This window comes from Mauremys mutica, chromosome 6 (genome assembly GCF_020497125.1).
Source record: "Mauremys mutica isolate MM-2020 ecotype Southern chromosome 6, ASM2049712v1, whole genome shotgun sequence".
NCBI classification, from domain to species: domain Eukaryota; kingdom Metazoa; phylum Chordata; order Testudines; family Geoemydidae; genus Mauremys; species Mauremys mutica.
The window spans coordinates 101,522,911-101,543,820 of record NC_059077.1 but is presented as its reverse complement, the minus strand read 5'-3'; the positions used below and the strand labels follow the sequence as shown (position 1 = coordinate 101,543,820).

Below are 20,910 nucleotides of genomic sequence, written 5' to 3'. Positions count from 1 at the left end.
AACCATTTTGTTCAGATTTTGACATTTTTATTTTATATCTTACTATAATTGATAAGCTCCCGTTTCAAAATTAAAAATTGTTTTGGAAAAAATTCCACTAAGATTGTTTTGATCTTTTTGAAACATCTTCCCTCCTCCCCCTAATTTTTTCCTAAATGAGATTTCATCAAAATTGACACATTCCTGCAGAAAGTTTTGATTGTCACAAAACAGCATTTTCTGATGGGAAGACATTCCACTGGAAAATTTTTGATCAGCTCTAGATTCAACCCAATTTGAGTATCAGAGCTGCTAAATTGAATAAAGTGGTTCAAAGTCATCACTCTGCTATGCACCCATGTCTGTTAATGGGATATGTAAAGAGGAAAACTATCTTAAACCAACAAATCAACAAATAATCAACAAATGTAGCTGCTACCCACACTACTTCACGTTGGGGTGCATTTTCAAAGCATTGTCTTTGTTCATGAGATTTGTGTCTTGATTTCCCCACCCTAGTCCACCTCCTGCATTGTGCTTATAATAGATTTCTATAGAAACCAAGGATTAGGCAACAATAATAAATGCCCCAATCTGGACTCCTCAGAAAAGTTAAGTGACACTATCTAATCATGCAGAGCAAAAGTTTTTTTTAATAGAAGGCTGGTAATGAAAGCATACGTCTGCTTGCTTCCCTACCAGGCAATCAGGAGGGAGCCTCGAGTGTCTTTTTGTTGTGTGCTTTTACAGAAGCTAGCACAATGGAGTCCTGGTCCATGACGAGGGCTTCTAGGTGCTACCACAATACAAACAACAATGTGATATACAGTATGCTATTAGCTAAACATATGTGTGCGTAATTATTATATGTAATGGGCCCCTGGTGCATTGCCAGTTAAATCAATGGGACTAGGTCGTGGATGAGCTTTGAACAATTTATATCAAATTTACTGCCCTGAGTGGACAACGTGACATTTCTTAAAAGCCACGGCAAAACTTTGTGTGAAATTAGTTGTGTGAGCGGATGAGTCAGGTGTCTGGCTGTGAAACCCATCAACGTAATTTCCCGTAAGTCGGAAACTTGAAACAATACAGCTGCTGGGATGAGTGAATAGCTGAAGGAGCTTGTGTGAGCTTCAATAGCAGGCCAGAGCACTGCTCCACTGTGAATGACAAGTGATGGCCCAAATCACAGGGGAGCTGCCGATGAGTTATTAATGGTGACAGGTACACTACCTGGGAGACAGGTTGAGAGGGGAAAAAAGATTATTTATAAGCGAATAGTTAACAGCTGTACCTACTGCTAAGCATTACATGGATGCCACAAACTGTAGAATTCAAATCTCGGGTTATTCAAGCACGAACAACTGCCTGTCACCAAACTGCAACGCATCACTACAAATTAAGGTGGGAGAGATGAGACGAGGCTGGAACGATGCCTCGCTCAAGAAGGTAGTGTCATCATGGAGCTCAGATAAGAGCTGAAGAAGGACTGAGATAACCATGAGGTGAATTATGGTTCTTAATAATAATGATGAATTTGCAAGAACAGATTTTTAATTTTTCCTGAGGGCTTTCGCAGGAGAACAGATGCTGAATCTGTCCTTCACTGACAAGAATAATGGAGGGGGGAAGATGTTTTCAGAGAAGTTTTCTTTCGATAGGAGGAATAATTAATTTGTACTGTTGAGATAATTTCTGCACTTCTTTTCTCCCTCTCCCAAATTTGAGAGCTACATTATTAAATCTATTATATAATTTTCTAACAATGCCTATAATATATTAGTTACCTAAATAGCCTCCCAAGAGAATTACAGACACTCTTCTACTAGGTATATTTAAAAGCAGCCTGGAAAAGCTCTATCAAATCTATTTCTCCAGGTCTATGTACTGCCCACTCCACCATGATTTCAGCACACAAATCCCAGAGAACAATTCTACACTGACAGAAAGAAAGACTACATCAGGGTTTCTGAAACTTTTTGATAACGTGGAGCTCATTCTGTTGATAGAGAAATTGGTTTTTGATCTCCCCTCCCATTTCCAGTCACACAGCATCCCTGTGGCAATTTAGAGTAATTGCTTATATGTAAAAAATAATAGTAGGAAAATATTCAATATATTTTTAGCTGTCTTCTCATGCAATTCAGCATCTAGGAGCAGGGAAGAGGACCAGGTGCCATGAGATCAACACACTGTCCACAGAGAGCAAGTGCTCCGTAGATCACCAGTGGTCCAAAAAGCACAGGCTGGGAACTTCTGGACTAGACAACCTACCAGTAAAATAATATTTTCCATCTCTAACTCCTGTGATCCTGGCAGGCAAAACTAACCAAGACTAGAAAACTAAAAGCTCAATCCTCTAAACACATAAAAAGATGAGTAAAGTTACTCACCTCCTTAAGTGTTTGCAAGATTGGGTACAATTTTGGTAACTGAGGTTTTACAAGTAACCTGAGATTATTGAAACTGAAATCATTTTAAAAATCTGTACTTATTGTACTATTCACCATATATATATATATATGTAAAGTAAGTCAAGAGTGTGTGTGTGTGTGTGTGTGTATATATATATATACACACACACACACACTCTTGACTTACTTTTTGTGCTTCAGAAATTTAAATTATATTTCCTTGTCAGTTTCATGCTGGCTATCACACAGTAGAACAATTCTTCAATATCTCATAGAATCATAGAATCTCAGGGTTGGACGGGACCTCAGGAGGTCATCTAGTCCAACCCTCTGCTCAAAGCAGGACCAAACCCAACTAAATCATCCCAGCCAGGGCTTTGTCAAGCCTGGCCTTAAAAACCTCTAAGGAAGGAGATTCCACTACCTGCCTAGGTAACCCATTCCAGTTCTTCACCACCCTACTAGTGAAAAAGTTTGTCCTAATATCCAACCTAAACCTCCCCCTCTGCAACTTGAGACCATTACTCCTTGTTCTGTCATCTTCTACCACTGAGAACAGTCTAGATCCATCCTCTTTGGAACCCCCTTTCAGGTAGTTGAAAGCAGCTATCAAATCCCCCCCTCATTCTTCTCTTCTGCAGACTAAACAATCCCAGTTCCCTCAGCCTCTCCTCATAAGTCATGTGCTCCAGCCCCCTAATCATTTTTGTTGCCCTCCGCTGGACTCTCTCCAATTTATCCACATCCTTCTTGTAGTGTGGGGCCCAAAACTGGACACAGTACTCCAAATGAGGCCTCACCAGTGCTGAGTAGAGGGGAATGATCACATCCCTCGATCTGCTGGAAATGCCCCTACTTATACAACCCAAAATGCCATTAGCCTTCTTGGCAACAAGGGCACGCTGTTGACTCATATTCAGCTTTTCGTCCACCATAACCCCTAGGTCCTTTTCTGCAGAACTGCTGCCCAGCCATTCGGTCCCTAGTCTGTAGCAGTGCATGGGATTCTTCCGTCCTAAGTGCAGGACTCTGCACTTGTCCTTGTTGATGCACTCACTCGACTGCAAACACTTCAAGAGAATGCTTCAATTTAAACCAATCTGTTTTCATTCTTTTGTTTTAAACTTTGCATTAAAATGTTTCCATTAAATATTATGTTTTGTGAAACCTTTTTCTTTCACACAACCTAAGCTTCAAAAAGTACCTAGGATAATTAGGCACCCAACTCCCCATTGAATGTCAATGGGATTTGGGCAGAAAACACACACAAAACTCCTTTGAAAAATCCCAGTTTAAATTTAAGTTAAAAAAAAGACGACTAAAATTTGCATTGCTCCTTCCCCGATTCTCCATAGTTTTGGTAGCCACTTGATGGTTTCTCCCACTCCTTTCTTCCCATTGCTATATGCTTTTTTCCTTGTGTTGTTGGTTGGTACCATTATTGTATGGAGTAAGTCCAGTGTGCAGAAGAAATGTACACATTTTGTTGCCATTTTAGAACACAAAACTAGAAGCCACACAAATGCACTGCATGCCTTCTTCCTTTGGCTGCATCTGCCAGAAAAATCCAAGATTTCTGCTAAATCAGAGAGAAAGAGAATGAATGAATTGAGAAACCCAATTTAACTGATAGCTGAAGACATATTATAGTCCACAAGGCAACCGGGAAAAGACTTTACTCGCGGATGAGACAGGATGAAGCAAAGGCAATAGAAAAAGGGGCTGCATAACACCTATGTGCAAATGGGCAATGGTACAGAACAAGTAGCAAAAATCTTATCGAACATTAATAGTGGCAGCTTCTGGTGGGATGGACAAACTGCCCTTCATGATAAGGAAAGAAAAGTAACATGATGAGGCCAACAGTTCGCCTTCTATTTATGCCATCGGATCCGTTCTATATCAAAATAACCACAATTTCCCCCGCCTCCCTCGAAATAAAGGGGCAACAATAACGCAGAACATTTACACACTCGCATTCCAAAAATATTCTTGACCAAATGCTTGTTCTCTCTCTCTCTCTCTCTCTGTTTGTTAAATAAAGGTTCATTTAAGCAGCCCAAGTAAAAGAGCGGGGGGCAAATAGGGAATGGACGGACTTCAACTGGGACTGCTCATGGACTAAGGTGCTATTAAATTAGATACCAAAATCTGCCCCACACAAACATTATTATACTGTGTTTGTAATGTTAGTGACTACATATTTGGAGCCTTTTTGTGTTTTAACACCCAAATTTGCCCAGACACACTCGTGTGAAGTCAAGGTTTTTTTTAAATTTGCTTCCCGTCCCGTCCCCCCCCCCAATACATAAACACAACTTCACAGAGCTATCAGTAGGCTCCCTATTAGTAAAAACAAACAAAAAAGAAGCCACAAAATAATTACAAAACATATGGTACAAACCACGGCTGTGTTTATTTTATGACTGTTAACATTATTTACAGTGTAATCTGGTCAGAATTAATTCTCAAAGGGCTATACACAAAATATGTCCAACATTTTTTTAAAGCCATGCACACCAAACACAGTTATGTTGTCAGCCCATCTAAGTGAATCTGTCAAAGTGCAGATCTCCTGTTTTCCCCAAACAAAATGCAATACTATTTATTTTTTATGGATTCATTATAAATTTTTGAGTGACACAAACTACAAGCTGCCAATAGAAATAAAAGGCCAGGATACTAGGAAGGAAGGCTGGTTTTTAAACATGCCAAAGTTTGATGGAAACATAACATTTTAAAACTCCTCCATTCCTTGCATCTGATTCTTTAGCTGTACTGTATTCTTCACATTAGCTCAATCTCTCATGTATCAATGCAGCTCTAAAACTGCTTTTCCAAAACCCCTTTCCTTTTTTTCTACAAAGCATATTAAGTAAATTATGTCCAGTCTCATTTTGAAGAGAAGAGAAACTCATGTTAGTAGCTTGTTCATACTTCTAAATCAGCTTAGCACTTTAGGCAAATTCTTAGCTCCCTGAATAGCCTGAGCAATAGGTCTATGCTTTAGATTAGGGAGGACTGTAAGGTCCAGGAAGGAAGGGAATCATCTTGCAAAGTTTACTCCATGGCCACTACTGTATATTCCTTGTATAGGGGGTACAGTGGTGCCTATACAACCGCCCCAAGGGAATAGGGAGAGGAACAGGCAGGGGATTTGTGAGGTGGCTTTACCCTTGTTTTTCCTTCCACTTACTCCCTATTCATGGTGAGCACATAAGGAGTGCAGCAACTTGGCACACAGGGGCTATGGACACCCTAATTTGGGCTCTCCTGCTCTCCTGCGCAATGGGCTCTCCACCACTGACAGGAGATGTAGGGCAGGATTTGCCCATTCAAGAGGCTCAGACTGCAGAATTTGCCACCCACCAATCCCAGGTTTTTTTGCTCGACTTCTCTAGAGCAGGGGTCGGCAACCTTTCAGAAGTGCTGTGCCGAGTCTTCATTTAAGGTTTCGCGCGCCAGTAATACATTTTAACGTTTTTAGAAGGTCTCTTTCTATAAGTCAATAATATATAACTAAACTATGGTTGTATGTAGAGTAAATAAGGTTTCAGAATGTTTAAGAAGCTTCATTTACAGTTAAATTAAAATGCAGAGCCCCCTGGACTGGTGGACAGGACCCGGGCAGTGTGAGTGCCACTGAAAATCAGCTTGTGTGCCGCCTTCGGCACCCGTGCCATAGGTTGCCTACCCCTGCTCTAGAGCAAATAAACATCAGGGCAGTGGCATACGGGAATCTACAGGAGAAGAAAGAGTTAAAAAGAAAGGAAAGTTGCTAGGAACCTTGTCATTTTCAATCAAAAAACTCCTCACACACTATATTGTAGTGACCTGTAATTTGTTCCCATTCAAAGCTTTACATTTTAAATAAATGGCAGCCTTTCCAGGAAAGTGGCTGTGTTTAGTGATCCCAGCTGCAAAGGGAAGTGACTGAGGTAACAGACCTTCATGATGGCCCCAATACGGGAGTGCTTAGGCATGTGCCTAACCTTAAAGGTATGAGTAGCAACTTGCTGAAGTCAATAGTACTACTCATGTGCATGTGCTTATGTACCTTGTTGAATTGGGGCTTAGGTTCTGACAATGAGAAATGGAGCTGAGTCAATAAGAAATGTGGGCTTTTGTACAATACAACAGGAACTAAGGTTTTGCATGGCAGTGTGATTTTCATTTCTTTCTTGTGTGCACTGTGGATAACAGCATTGTTGAAGTGAAAGTGAGCGTGTTAGTGAGATATTAGTGTAGTTGTGTGGCCACCAATGGTGGGCTAATGCTTGGATCTGACTATTGTGCTGTGTGTGAATGATGTCTTCATTTATGACTTTCTTTTTTAGCATTTGCACTATTGTGAGGAAAATACACTTGAGCAATTAACACTATGCTAACAAAGTTATTTGCTGGGGAAAATATATAAATCTGCAAGTGTGAGAGATGTCTATTCATTTCAAATCTCCCAGACATCTAAGGAACCTCGAACTGGCTTGAAATTTAAACGATCAGAAACACTTTAAAACTCAGAAGACTGAAGTTTTCTACTGTGTTGACATTTTCACCTTACTCCAGCCAACAAGTCTTTAAACTGGTAAAGTGAGTAGTTGCCTGTTAATGTACTACATTTCCATTGATATTTTTGATACTGCAGACTACCATGTGTCAACAGAACAAGCACACTGTAAGTTAAAACTTTTTAAACCCAATGTCTCAATTAAACCATGGAACCCAGATGATTTACATTACATAGTTGCACATCTGGGGACAGTGACCATGTGAGACCTACATTGTTTCTTGTGGCCATCTTCAGTTAGAGCTAACCCTTCCACAGGTATGCCCATTTTCTCCTAGCTATCTAAATACCCTTCGAACTTACAGACAACCCCAAAACAATCTCCTCTCACCATTTAAATATTAATATGAGTGTAGTAATAAAATCAACAAATAAAAATCAATTAAGAGGCCAGAGTCAGCAGATCAGTCCAAAACATACAGAATGTAACTAGTGTCTGACACAAGACTTCTGTAATATATATTAAATTCATAAATGGACAGATACACTCTCTTGGAAATGGTTCCTCTCGAGGGATGGTTGGGAGGTGACATAAGGAAGCTTGAACTGCCATTGCCAATACAATACCCATTCTGTACATGGGTAGAAGAACACTGGTCTCCAGAATTGTCAAGCTGGCACTTTTCATGCGTATGTGCTCCCATGCTAGCATTACACACAAGACCAAATAGGCAGTAGTGACATCCAGGTCATAAATGACATTCGTCATGTAAGGGGTGGTAGAGCTCTTCCATCTTAGGGGAAGCACTGGGAGGGAGAATTTCTGTTGGTTGCAGAAAGGCTATGGCCACAATTCCCACTAATTTAAAGTTAAAATGAGGGAAGGTCTTAAGCACCTTGTTGAAATAAGGCCAGTGTGTTCCAACTAGGCCCCCCTTTTTATAGGTGCAAATTACTTTCCCCATTCTAATATTACATGCAAGACCAAATATGTGTGTGGCATTACACCCCATATTTTATAGTAATATTATTATATAATAAGATTATGGCATAACTATGATGTCTTTTATGCAAGATAGGTTATGTAATAGATCATTGAAAAGGTTATGATTCACTGAATACGATTACCCTATTTGTATGCATGTATCATTTTGGTATCTGATGTTAAGATTATTATTTAACATCTATTACAAATGTGTTTACACCTGGGGAATGCCCACTAGGCAGAATGCAATCAGTCTAGATGGCTGGCTGGGAAGGGCCATTACGGCGAACAATAGGTCTTAGAAGAAGCTAATTTCCCACCGGGGAGCCTTCCTGAGGATGCTACAAACAGCCTCCAAATCATAGCTGCTGTGTCTCTACATGGGCATGTGACCAAATTACCTGGTACTGGACTTAATCTTGGAATACCAGTGTTTTCCCACTGACCGGGCATGGGAACCAAGCTTGGAAACAAAGGGTTCCCGCCATATGCAAAAGCTATTAAGGCAGGGGAGTGACTTCACTGTGGTTCTTCACTGACTCCCCGCCCAAAGAAGACTCTTGAAAACACCTGAGGAATAAGGACTGAACCGGGGGGGGAAGGGCTGGATCCAGGATAGAGGGATTCCTAGCCCTGCAAAAGGAATACTTGGGATTTTTAAGCTGCAAGCAAGTGCAGATGGCCCCTCCAGGATCTCCGCAAACTGCTTAAATCAACAATTAGGGTGAGAATTTGCTACTCATATCCAATCTCTTTAGTATATTAAGCTTAGATTGCATTTTTGTTTATTTCCTAGGTAACCTGCTCTAATCTGTTTGCTATCCCTTATAATCACTTACAATCTATCTTTTGCAGTTAATAAACTTGTTTTTGTTTTCTCTAAAACCAGTGTGTAAAAATCATAACTTGGGGCAGAAACCTGTTACATCTCTCTCTCCACATTGAGGGAGAGGGCAAATTTTATGAGTTTAAGCTGTATAGTTCTCTGTGCAATGCAAGATGGTATAATTTTGGGTTTACCCTCCAGAGAAGGTGTGCGCCTGAGAAGCTGGTAAGTGCCCTAGCTGTATAGCCTTCCCATGCAGGGGCTGGTCAGAAAGCCTGTCTGAGTGTTACTAGAGCTGAGTGTGTCTTTACCTGTGTGCTGGTGAAAGTGAGAGACCAGGAGTGCATCTGCAGCTTGTCACAGCATTACAGAGTGAGTGGGAGCCCAGGCTGGTGGGTTGGGGAGCTCAGTGGTACCCCTGTTCCAGGTGGAAGCCAGGGATAACCTGTCACAATGTGCTGGTGATATCTAAATGACATTCATCATGTGCCATTGACCAGCTCACCTTTGCTAATCCATCTTCCAGCTTCGAACATTCCATACCTCTGAGAAGTCTCAAACAGTCAAAACACTTACTTATTTTCAAAACAATCTGCCATAGACATTTTTCCTTCCTGCTCCTCCCCCCTCCACCTCTGCTCCCACACCTCAAAAACAAAAGCAAAAATTATCTTGGTCTGAGGCATAGGATGACTGATAGGCAGGTCTGGACCACTGACAGGTCTAACATCCATTATCTAACAACCCTTTGCACCTAAAAAATGGGAACTTTACACCAATGCAAGAGGAAGAGAGTTCAAGTTTTCCAGTGGGACATGCAGCACTTGCTTCTTCTGGTTCTGGAATGTCCCAAGATACCGGCCCTTAAAAATGTGATGATGTACCCAGAAAAGCTATTTTTAGAGTTTCTAAAATGTTGTTAGTGATCATTTCTCTCTCCTTCTGGGTAGACTCATGACAAGGAGGAAGCTGGCTTTACAGTTGCAAGGAATAAATAATTTTACTGGTACTATTTTTCAACACTTGCTAAAGCTTCAAAAAGTTTTTCTATAAAAGATGTGACATACATAGGAGTGTGTGTGGGATATAAAAACTTGTTTGGGATGACCTGCATAATTATTAGTGATTCAGGACGACTTCTGCAGTGTGGTAAACTCTTGTGATTTTATCATGGGTCTCATGATAATAGGTGTTCTTCTTAAACCACTGCTCCTGAAGTTCTTTTGAAGAAAGAAAGAAAGAAAGAAAGAAAAAAGAAAGAAAGAAAGAAAGAAAGAAAGCAAGCCTAATGGTTGTGAAGAAAAGCTTAAAAACATGAACCCTAAATGCTCAAATACAAACAGGCAAATAAAACCAAAAATCTATTTTTTTAAATCTCATGATTAAATAATCTCACAATTTTGGGAGCCTGATTTATGATTTTTGAATGTTTGGGGTTGGCAATACTCAATACTGCCATATCAAATTTCTGTTTAGCAGATCACAGCATCATATATGTTATGTAGACATAATACAGTCCTGCAGCCTTAAAATTCCAACTACTCCTGCAAGGGATTTCTTGGCTCTGCAGGATGAATGTCAATGAATAACACTGACTTTCATACCCTTCTTGTAGGAGGAATTGTAAGGCTCCAAGGGTGAATCCTGGCCCCACTGAAGTTAATGGGAATTCTGTCATTAACTTCATGGGGTCTGGATTTCAAGACTGTATATACTCAGACACAAATACTCATTAATATTTGTCTACTATAATAAGGCAAAAATCATCCACAATGTCCCAAAATTAAAAGACGATACAATCTTTTTCCTCTCAAGTTTGCCAAAAAGATTATGTTGAAAATTTATTACTGACAAATCCTATTCCAGATAGTGGTGACGTTCAGAATTTTACTTAGCAATACTACTACATAGGCTATGCCTACACTTAAAACACTACAGCGGCACAACTGCAGTGCTTCAATGTAGGCGTGTACCACAGTGACGGAAGAGGTACTTCCACTGCTATAGTAAATCCATCTTCTCAAGAGGTGGCAACTAGATTGAATTCTTCCATTGACCTAGAGCTGTCTACTCTGGGATTTAGGTTGGCTTAACTATGTTGCACAGGAGTTGTGGATTTTTCATACCCTTGAGCGACATAACTGGATAGATTTAATTTTCTAGTGTAGACCAGCCCTTAGTAATTACATACCCCCTTTCATCTGAGAATCTCAAAAGCACTTTACAAACATTAACTAATTTAGTCTTACAACACCCAAATATTAATTAGGATCATTTTGTACATGAGGGAAACTGACACCCAGAAGAGTCACGCAACAAGTTAAAAAAAAAAAAAAAAAAAAAAAACCAGAGCCAGCAGAAGAATTCAGTTTTCCTGAATCCAAGGCAAGTGCTCAAGACACAAGGACATGCTGCTTCCCATTTCTACATACATGTCAACCAACACACAGGAGAGATTTCTTAAATGGAAATAAAACTAAATTCCTTAATTAAAATATAAGGGTTTAACCATATAGATTCAGAATGTATAGTGTTAGGGTAGGTTTTTTTGTTTCGCTCTCTGTGCTTGGCATTGTTCTCTTACTGCCTAGAAGGCAACAATAAGTGTTAATGACATTTACCCCTTCTAATAAGAGTCATTCACACTTCACTGTTATTCTTTGTTTTTGCTTAGGACAAGCACTAGTACCTCATTGAAAGATCAGTGCTGCAAGGGGAAAAAGTCCCCCTGAGATCCCTTAGACTTCAAGAAAAGCATTAAATCAACTGATGCTAGATAGATGACAAGTTTGAGTCTCTGGGGGCTTTCCTGACTCCTAAGTCTCTGTGGTCCTAGGTTTCATACTGCCTGAAGCCAGCTCTGACACATAGACAATCAAAACTACCCCCAAATTTCAAGATAAGGGCAGTAGGTGTCTAAATTGGGAAAAGTCTAACTATTCAACTGTCATGGTTTGGAAGGATCCAAATACTAAGTACTCTAATTGAGCTAATCTCAGTTGATATGTGGCTGACTGGGTAATGCACTGACCCTTTCACCTCCCAGACCACAATTTGAATTCAGCCAGAAGTCATCAGGAGACAGGATATACTGGTCTTTAGTGAGCAGAGGCACTAATCTTAGTACTACAGTGGGGTGGAGTGAAGGGGGAGGGGAGATGGGGAAGGAGAGAATGCTGATCTCTATGGTTCTGGGTGCAGAGACTGCACAGCTATTCTCACTAATATAAGATGTTTAAAAAAAAAGATCCTTGCACTGCTCACATGGAACTTGGGCATTGGCATTAAACCCCGTGCCTTCTGACCCCAAATACAGCAAGAGTCAGAGCTCCTCAATGTAATCAAGTGAACTTCACAGAGGATCTGATCCAATTACTGATTCAAATGAGCGTGTTCAGTGAGAAGAGTGATTTTTCTGGCACAGGAGATGCAGATAACACTGGACATGCCCACAGATTATCCCATTTTATTTATTTAAAACAATCATTTAAGAAGGCTTATGATCACAAAGGGTTAATGGAATTTCTGAAAGAATAAAATTGTTTCCTCCTTTGCTTACCTGCCAAGACCCAAGTTCACCTGATGGCATCACTCACACCTCAAGAAGCACAGAGACTGAGGTAAAATGTGCCTCTCCCCTCTTCGCTCTGTTTTAGGTGTTTGTGATTTCACCAATTGTTGCAGAAGAAATAGAACCATTAATTTAGTTCTTGGCAGCTAAAGAGCTTTTCGGCTCAATTTAAAAAGAAGCACACATGGTTCTGGTGTATGCCTGACAGACCTTCAGTAACAGGCATTTCCACGCTCTGTGCCCAGCTGTGTGAAACCATGTGTCAGTCAGTGGGATGACTGTGTGCTCCGTACCACTGCTTCCGCTTACCTCAATATTGTAAACAACCAGGACGGCTTCTCTGGTAAAAGAAACACACGTGTACGGAGTCTCTTTTTGCCTTTGCCAGCCATCAATGGTTGCCTTTGCCACCCTGACGTATCTAAGATAGTCTAGTTATTTCTTGTTCTCAGATACCACTGGATGGCAACTGCATAAAGGTTTACTATTTCCTAGTAACCACTATATATGAGCATTACCTACACCACTGTTGACCAGCTGGGATTAGACAGCCCTCTGCTTCATTGCAAGAGACAAGTCACAAAGCACCAACACACAGTATTTTCCCACTTCACACATTCTGAAAACCTAAACTGTCTTTGCATGTTTTCCATGCCTCTACTGTCATGCAACCTGTCTTGGTGAGACATTCGGAAGTCCCTATGAACTCTTGGCCTCTCTCCCATGCTTATCCTGTTCAGGTAGCATAAAAGTGTGAATGGGCGTGATAAAGCAGGTAAAAAGTCATCAGGACAGTTGGGAGTGGTGCTACAGAGTCAAGGGTACCAAAAGCATCATGATAGGAAGGTAAGTGCAGATACACACACAAATTTTGAAAGCATTGCACACTGGAGTCAGAGCAACACTGCTGTCCTCCTACACAACACTGCTTCCCTGTGGCTCAAGAGCTGTGTGATGGCTTGGAATCTCTGTGCTTTCCAGCCCCTTTCTCAGTCCCTTAAGTTTATTTGAACTTTTCAGCTGAGAGTGTAGGTGATAGTCACTGCTGGCTTAGAACAGCTGAAATGAATACAAAAGAGCAAGGAGCACAGTGGCCCTTTATTCCATGCAAATGAGGGGAGTCACTTTAAGCTGACTTGTGGAAAAGAAGAAACTCTTCCAGCTGATCATAACCATGGATTTTAAGAGGCAGGTGCTGTGGGTGGAATGCAAAACTCGGGAGGTGAATGGCATATGTAAATTGCTCGGCCCCACGCTTTGGGCGGGGAGATTGTGGGCCGTCGTGGGGGGTCCCAGAAGTGATAGATTCATCACTTCCACTCAGGGCCCCTCCCCAGGGACGGCCTTGGGGCCCAGAATTTCTGTCGGTTGGCCTGGCATAATGTGATAAAGAGGAGGGAGTGGGGAAGGAAGGGAAGTTGAACAGGGATGAGGCTGAAGGAGGGATGGAGGAGGAGAAAGGGAGATGGGAGAAAAGGACAACAGAGAGAGTAAGTGGGAATGGAAAGAGAAAAGCAAGAGGGGAGAAAAAGAGGGACTGAAAGCAAGAAATAAGCAGCACATACAATAGTCAATTTACGTTTCATTCACACAGATGCTCTGAAAACTGCCAGGGTTTGGGGGTCCTGGCAGAGAGAAGTCAAACAGAGAGAAAACTTGAGCAAAGGAGCAAAAGTGAATATAATGAAATGACAAATAAGAGAAGGAAAATACAGAGCAGAATATACTGCACAGACCTGAAAAAAGGCAGAATTAAAAAATTAAATGAAGTTACCATAAATGAAAGGTAACTCCCTTCCACCTTCAAATAATTTAAATATCAGTGGCAATTATTAACTGAACATGGAAAGGTGATGAAACGACTGGGCTAGGAGTTGTAAGTCTGGGTTCTATTCCATATTCTACCCCAGACTTTCTTGGGTAAGCCTCCTAACTTAAGAACAGAAGAACATAACATACGAACGGCCACACTGGGTCAGACCAAAGGTCCATCTAGCCCAGTATCCTATCTTCCGACAGTGGCCAATGCCAAGTGCTTCAGAGGGAATAATCAGACCAGGTAACCATCAAGTGATCCATCCCCTGTTGCATATTCCCAGGTTCTGGCAAACAGAGACTAGACACCATCCCTGCCCATCTTGGCTAATAGCCATTGATGGACCTATCCTTCATGAATTTATCTAGTTCTTTTTTTAACCCTATTATAGTTTTGGCCTTCACCACATCCTCTCGCAAAGAGTTCCACAGGTTGACTGTGCGTTGTGTGAAGAAATACTTCCTTTTGTTTGTTTTAATCTGCTGCCTATTAAACTTCTTGATGCCTCATTTTTTCAATCTGTAACCAGGGGATAATGCTCACCTATCTCACAGGGATGTGGCAAGGCTAAATTCATGAATGCCTGTAAGCTGCTCTGAGATCCTCAGATGGAATTTGCTAAACAAGTGCAAAGTATTCATTAATAAAGATAGTTTGATGTTAAATACACTTAGAAAAAGAGAGCGCCAAACTTAGATGGGAGAAAGAAACCTTTGTAAAATGCAGAGAGACCCAACATAGATAAGATACATTTTCATTGTACTCATGGTCGGTAATTGTCAGCTGTCATTTTTGTTGCATCTTTTTACAATCTATCTGAAAGAAAAGCAGAAGAATTTTCTCTGACTGAAATGGATACAAGTATTATTGGCTTGCTACCCATGTCACTATTAGATTGCAAAAATCCTCTTGGTTTAATTATTTTCATCATCATAAACAATGTGTTGTAGATATTATCCAATTAGATGGAATCTTGTTGTGATGAAATGCTGGTCTTGGGACTGCAATTTCACATGACATATGATTGTTATTAATGGATAGTGTTGAGTTTAAGAAGGTATGTTACCATTACCGCACATATTCTTAGCCCAGCTGATATCTCCAATGTGCTCTTTTTTTTGCTAGTAATGCTTATGTGTTGAGTGGAGATTCTTCAGGAAACTGCTTACATAAACCCAGGAATGTCTTGCACTTATGCTTGAAAGCAAAAACATGAGCATCTTAGGCCTGGTCTAAACAACTGCAGCATCGTAGCTGTGCCACCGCAGAAACTGTAGTGTACAAATATCCTTAGCTAGGCACCATGTTATACTAATAGATGGGAATAGACAGGAAAGCTGAGACACAGACATGCACTCTGCTCAAGGAGGGCAATGCTTTCTATCCTGAGCTTCATTACCAATGCTTTATTGTAATCTGCCAAAGGCAAATCCAATTGTGAGCAATATTTAATTTTAAGGATAGTTAAATAATGTCCATAGCCACATCAGGTTAATAATGATTATGCAGGGGACTGGAAAGAAAAGGAGAAAAACACATTACAGTTCTTTGGTCTCTCCTCAAACACCTCTACCTACTCTCGATGCAAAAATGGGTCAAAAGAACAATCCATTTCCCTTCTGATTCTGATATAATCAGGCCAGTAAGACAGAACAACCTTTTCCACTATCTTCTTTAGGTGCAAACGCTGACCGGTTATAATTTACAAAACTAGTAGAAAATTGTCACCCAAAGATAATACAGCTTTTCCATGTAGGAGCAGACCTCTGATATGCATGTGGGTACACTTCAGAGATTTAAATATATTTCAAAACTGAGTTAAAAAAAAACACTACACCATCAAATATAGAGCATGTGCAACTTGACTGAGTTAGTGTGCAGTTATCATCAGAAAAGTGTCTGTGGAAAAACAACAATCTTATTTGACTCCCTCTGTGTATTCAGCTGACTTCAGTGACTATAACAAGTGTTTATCTCTTTGTAGTCTGGTTAGCCCTGCAGAGCCATCACAGAAATGGGAGACTGAGCTGGAGTCTTTTCTGGGTCATGCAGCAGCAGTGGAATTGTTAACTAAATGCCTATGGTAGGATTTTTGCAGATGGTTTGTGAGCAGGAAAGCATAAAGAATACATAGATTCTAATCCTGGCCACTATCTCGATGTCTGTGCCTTAACTTCCTCATCTGTATTGTGATGCTGCAAGTATTAATTACTCATGAAAGGCTTTTAAAAGTACTGAATTGTTATCAACAACAACATAAAATCATTATTTGTAAAGATCAGAATCTACAACCCTTATTCACATTAAGCAATTCTTTATGGCACAAGTGGCCCAATTGAAATCAATGGAAGTTGAGCCAGAGCAAAGTACTCTCAACATGAGTAAGGGTGCCAGAATCTGAACCAGCATATTTAAATTGGATGACAGAAGAACTCACTGACACAAAGATGGATTCACATTGCACTTTCTCAGCGAGAAGACCTACAGTTCAGTACCAGAATACTAGAATAAATAAAATAAATTCATTTCTTTTGGTAAACAACAGGTTAACAGCCCTAAAAACTAAAGCCCTTTCTTTGTCCACAGAATGGATACAGCCCAGACAGTTTCCTACCCCTGTACCTTCTCTGGGATCACACTCTAGGAATGAAAGAATAGTTTAGACTCCCATCTTACTTCTGCTGAGATTGCTTACCAGATTGTCAATCAGTGTCAATTCTGATGTGTACACCTGTGCACCAGGAACTAGATAAAGACTACCATTCACTGTGCACTGGCCATTGAACAACTTACAGGTGTTAATGACTTTCCCCCATTATCGACCTTGCCTAGATTCTAACACCGGTGAAAGACTCCATCACATTACCAACCCACTGAGTTGCCTAGTGTGCTCAATGTTGTATCATTATAACGATCCATTAAGGGTTTGGCTGAATGATGCAACAAGTCATTCCATAAGCACCAAAAATGTTACCCGTCCAAGTTACTTTTTAAATTCACTATTAAAGACAAAATCCTTGAGCAGCCAAAAACCAGTGGGAATCACAACTGTGTGGAAGACAAACATACACACCAGCACAACCCTGCTGTCTGACTTGCTTGCCACTGTCTGCTTTAGGTGTGCCTCTCCTGTTCCTCTTTAAATTATTTTGGAATACGGGTGGTTGGGAATTTTCCCTGAAAATTTTATTGATGGCACTGTGTGGGAAAGCTTTGATTGTAATAATTTTTTAAAATTTTCCATTGGGACAATCAAAACATTATAGTTCATATCAGCTCAGGTTGACACAACCAAAACATTTTAGTTTCTTGAACCAAACAGACCCATTTAGTTTCAGGTCAGTTTGACATTAGTCTGTGTTTGCCTGAGCTGCCATGATGTCTCATAGGTTTTTCTAGTTCAGGTGCCTCATGCTTCTATTCTCCTCTTTGAGTTGGGCTCCCTAGCTGTTACATCTCACACGGTGCTCTATGGTCTTCCCTCTCTTTGAATCACTGTGGTGCATTATGGGAGTCATTTTACCAAGGTGCACCATGGGATGCACCTTGTTGTTCAGGTGAGGAACCCAATCCATAGAGGGAAATGGAGGCATGAAGCACCTGAATTACAACTTCCAGACTCCATGGCAGCTTGAGGGAACACAGACTAATGTCAAATCAAGCCAAGCAAAATATTTTGTTTTTATTTGTTGAACTGAACTGAAATATTTCAGTTCAGGAATGTTGAAATATTTAGTATTGATTGGAATGTCTAAACAAAGCATTTCAACATTTCCGAATCAGAGTTTTTCACAACTCACTGTTCCATAAGTTTTCAGTATTTTGACTTTTTATCCTGATTCACGACAAAAACAAATGTTGAAATATCAGAATTTCCACATTGGATGGAAATTTGTATTCAGGACTTGGTGCATGGAGATTTGCAATGGCCACTGCTGCTGATATTCCCCTTCATTACGGACCTAGACTATGGACAGGATGATGGTAGCAAATGATGTCATGTTAGTCCTGTGATTTTTTTTCTTCTTTTGGTGGATTTAGTTAGGAGGGGATCAGCTACTTGTAAAGAAATAGTAAAGGGAGAAGGGACACTGATGGGAAGGGAGGTGAGGGAGGACAAGGCAGGGAAGAAGAGGTTCAGAGGGGCAGGTCTGGAGTAAAACGGAGGTGAAGAGACTGTGAGGGAGAAGGTTGAAGCAAACAGCCAATCATCACAGGGCAGAGACAGTTCAGTCAAAACTGTTGTAAATTCTTAGAATATCTGAACGTTTGTGCCTGGAAGCTTCTCCAGCTGCGTCTACCCATGGGAGTCTCTGGCTAGTTACTACCTGCAAATTTCCCCCAAGGTCACAAGTTAGGGGGAGGAGAAGAACACCTGGGTCCTAGTTTCCCCTGCGTGGTGGGGGAGTGGCTGAAATCGGCTAACTTCCTGAAAACATGACAAGCTTTTGCTAAGTAGATCCAAGCACATTGGCTGTGTACATACACATGGGAAAGTTCTGAGCAAGTTAATATACTAGGTTATAACAGAAATGAATTTGCATGCAAAAGGAAGAAAGGCCTTGTAGCCACAGCACTGGGCTGGCACTCAGGAGATCTGGGTTCAGTTCCCCATTCTGCCACAGACTCCCTGTGTGAATACTGACAATTAATTTTGGGCCTCTGTCTCCCCATCAGAAACATGAGGCTAATAATACTTCCATACCCAGCTTTTTGTATGGAAAAACAGAGTAATACCTGGGAAGTGCTCAAGTTCTACAGTGATGACCCTCACAGAAAAACCTACACACTATAATATTCACTACTGTGAACTCAAAAGTGCCAGTGGCTTGGGTACCACATGTTCCCATACAGAATCTATCTTACATCAGCCTCCTCCTAAACTAAAGAAAGTAACTAAAGAAAAAGTTACTTGCAATGTATTTAGCATTTATGTTTTGGTTTTTAACTAATGTTAGGTACCAAAGATTTTGATCACATTCCTTCAGGTTTCACTGAACACGTTTTATTAACTCTCTTTTCCCCCCATATACTTTGTTTTCTAGCGTTAATACAAACAAAATTAGAGAGCTAAACTAATAGACAGACTTGACTAAGTCTCTTGCAGTACGTCTTCATCTGCCCAGTAACACAATCTACAGCCAATTGCAAACCAAGTCAATATGTGGTAAGACTTTAACAGCCGCCCTTAACTCGCCTCAATAATTATTCTCTTTAACTGACATAATATTCAATATACTGTTGTTGAGTGCAATAATGGTAAAATTGATGCCTTGAGGGCTACAATACGATTGAGTTTTAGCCAGATAAACTGACCTCTAGCCTAATGGTGTATTATGGGGTTTTACACCATTCAGATGCACGGTGTGACTGTTTATAATCCTCTATATAATTATATTACATTCCATTCTTGCATATCTTCAGATCATTCCAACAGATAATTGCCTGATTCTGCAACACTTAAATGAGCAGTCTCACTGATTTCAGTGAGAGTCTTCTTGTCTGCAAGGGTTACTGAATCGGATCCGAGATTTGTAATGTTGTTTCCGAACCTATATTTATCTTGATTTTATCATATGGTTGAAAACAAACAGTTTGTCTCTAAATAGGAAACAAGCTTGTCATCTGGAACCATCTGGATACTAGGATTTTTTCACCCTTTTTCAACAACAACATTCAGAATCCAGGAATTTGAAATGTAATGCAAAGCATACATCGTATCACTAAAAAATATCCATATTACGTCAATAATACAAGCCACCTATTAGCAACTACAGCATGTACCAAGACACACTGCATTTGTGTTTTCTGAAAAGATCAATTCTAATTTCTGAAACTGGGTTAAAATCATAGCAGATTATATTTTACCTATGGACACCTGTAAAATTTAGCTTTAAAAAAATCCATAAAGAATGCTAAAATAATGTAAAAAACTTTTGAATTTGTATATACCTTAATAAGAGTAGCAGGCCCTCAATACAATAGTTAGCCTTTTTTTTCTTTGCTTTTTTTCTACAATGAAGAACTGTTTACAATGACAATCTTTTAGAAGGATTTTAAGATAATTTATTTGAAAACATGATATATCAAGGACTGTGTAATTATGTGCAGGCTAATGTGCTTCCTCTACAGAAAGGATGTTGCATGAAACAAGCAATAAAAGAAATAAGCATTGAAAGTTCCTTTGGGCAGGAACAAAGGCTCCTCTGTGTTCTGTACCATACCAAGTATGTTATTTGTGCCTAAAAAAATTAATAAAATAAATACAAAAATGCAATAGTAGTAATCTTCAAAATCAAGGTTGGCTCATTTGAGTATGTCCAAATTATAGGCTTGAATCTGTAAGGTGCTGAGCGTGCTCAACTTCCATGGAAGCCCGTAGCAATGTAGGGCACTCAGCACCATGCAGTATGAGACATGAGATCTGAAATCCCCTTTAGAACAGTTAGCATAATAAATCATCCTGGAAGCTAACAGATGCCATGTTTTAATGCAGGTGACTGGGTGAAGATTAAACATGGAAATGCCATTTTTTGTGACTAAATCAAGCTGTTACAATTTTACAAAGGGAATGGGTTTACAAACCTGTAAAAGCACATGTAAAAGCTCAAACCATGAACTTATATCAGGAATATGGCTTTTTAATACACTATAGGATAGTCGTCCTCCCTCAAAAATAAATGAGTGAAGGAAGGGAAGAGCAACTGCACTGGACTTCAGATTATAGAAGTTGAGTGGTAGCCCCTGAAAACATGCCAGTTGCCTTAGTATCTAAATAAGGCTTGCAGCTAAGTAACCTCAGTATTTGC

The 20,910-nt window shown here is 40.2% G+C and overlaps 1 protein-coding gene across 7 annotated transcripts in view; it reads right to left on the bottom strand.

Moving 5' to 3' along the window:
• Window positions 1-20,910, bottom strand: part of BNC2 (basonuclin 2) — a 426,471-nt gene that overhangs the window by 87,364 nt on the left and 318,197 nt on the right. The gene's annotated exons all lie outside the window — the stretch shown is intronic.